At 62.4% G+C, this 1,466-nt stretch overlaps 1 non-coding gene across 1 annotated transcript in view; it reads left to right on the top strand.

Moving 5' to 3' along the window:
- The first annotated feature begins 1,456 nt into the window (after positions 1-1,456).
- LOC124224599 (small subunit ribosomal RNA) overlaps positions 1,457-1,466 on the top strand; it is a 1,913-nt gene continuing 1,903 nt past the window's right edge. The window contains exon 1 of the ribosomal RNA XR_006884878.1: positions 1,457-1,466. This exon is cut by the window's right edge and continues 1,903 nt beyond it. This is a non-coding gene — a ribosomal RNA (small subunit ribosomal RNA).

The raw sequence follows: 1,466 nt of genomic DNA, 5'->3' as shown, positions 1-1,466 counted from the left end.
GCGATGCGCGGCGTCCCGGAGTCGATCCGGACAGACGGGACTTGTAAAACTTTCGGTCCGAGTCGACCGAGAGGCGATGCGCGGCGTCCCGGAGTCGATACGGGCCGACGGGACTCGTTGAAGCTGCGGTACGAGTCGAGCGAAAGGCGACGCGCGGCGTCCCGGAGTCGATCCGGACAGACGGGACTTGTGAAAATTTCGGTCCGAGTCGAGCGAAAGGCGACGCGCGGCGTCCCGGAGTCGATCCGGGCCGACGTCGACTTGTGAAACTTTCGGTCCGAGTCGACAGAAAGGCGATGCGCGGCGTCCCGGATTCGATCCGGGCCGACGGGACTTGTGAAAATTCCGGTCCGAGTCGAGCGAAAGGCGACGCGCGGCGTCCCGGAGTCGATCCGGACAGACGGGACTTGTGAAAATTCCGGTCCGAGTCGAGCGAAAGGCGACGCGCGGCGTCCCGGAGTCGATCCGGGCCGACGTCGACTTGCGAAACTTTCGGTCCGAGTCGACAGAAAGGCGATGCGCGGCGTCCCGGATTCGATCCGGGCCGACGGGACTTGTAAAAATTACGGTCCGAGTCGACAGAAAGGCGATGCGCGGCGTGCCGGAGTCGATACGGGCCGACGGGACTCGTCGAAGCTGCGGTACGAGTCGAGCGAAAGGCGACGCGCGGCGTCCCGGAGTCGATCCGGACAGACGGGACTTGTAAAAATTTCGGTCCGAGTCGACCGAAAGGCGATGCGCGGCGTCCCGGAGTCGATCCGGGCCGGGAGCCTGTCGGAACATCGTCATATGAGCCTCGGTTAATTTCGACAAAGTTCCCGGAGTTCGAAATTTTTTCGATAGCCCGCGGAGGTTTCGCCCCGTAAGCCGACCGTGCTACCACCGTACCGGCGCCGACGTCCTAGCGGCCAGGCTCCTACTAGTAAGAGGAGCGAGTCGGTCGGGCCGGTCTCCCGTCGTCCGCCTGCTACGCCGTACCGGTACGTGCTCGAGCACGATACGTACTTCGGCGTAGACCAGGAGCGGGCGTTCGCGGACCGTTCCGTGCCTCGTACCAAAGAAACTACGCGACTCGCGTTGTTTCATCTATCGTCACTGCATTACCGCGGGTCGGTGTCTCAGACCGAATGGCCCTTGACGCGGTACCAAGAAGTTCGGCTCTCCGTGAAACACGGAAGGCCGAACGCTCCAACGCACGCGTCAACTCGCTTCTTTCCGAGCGTACACTCAAAGACCAGAGATGTTATAACAACGTATCCCAGACGCTTTCAATCTAGCCGACGGGTACGGGAGATCGTTCGAACGCTTATAAGCCGAGTGTCGAAGGTGGCGGCACACGGATCCGGGGCTGCCTGCGTGCAGTCCCGAAACTTACAGTAGACGCGCGGCCGACCGGGCTACGAGACCCGGTCGGCGATGGGTGGCGCACGTCCGAGCCGAGATTTTGTATCGAAGCTCCCTGGTTG

Source organism: Neodiprion pinetum, unplaced genomic scaffold (genome assembly GCF_021155775.2).
Source record: "Neodiprion pinetum isolate iyNeoPine1 unplaced genomic scaffold, iyNeoPine1.2 ptg000188l, whole genome shotgun sequence".
Classification (NCBI taxonomy): domain Eukaryota; kingdom Metazoa; phylum Arthropoda; class Insecta; order Hymenoptera; family Diprionidae; genus Neodiprion; species Neodiprion pinetum.
Note: the sequence above shows the minus strand (reverse complement) of the source record. Positions and strands in the feature narration are given on the sequence as shown.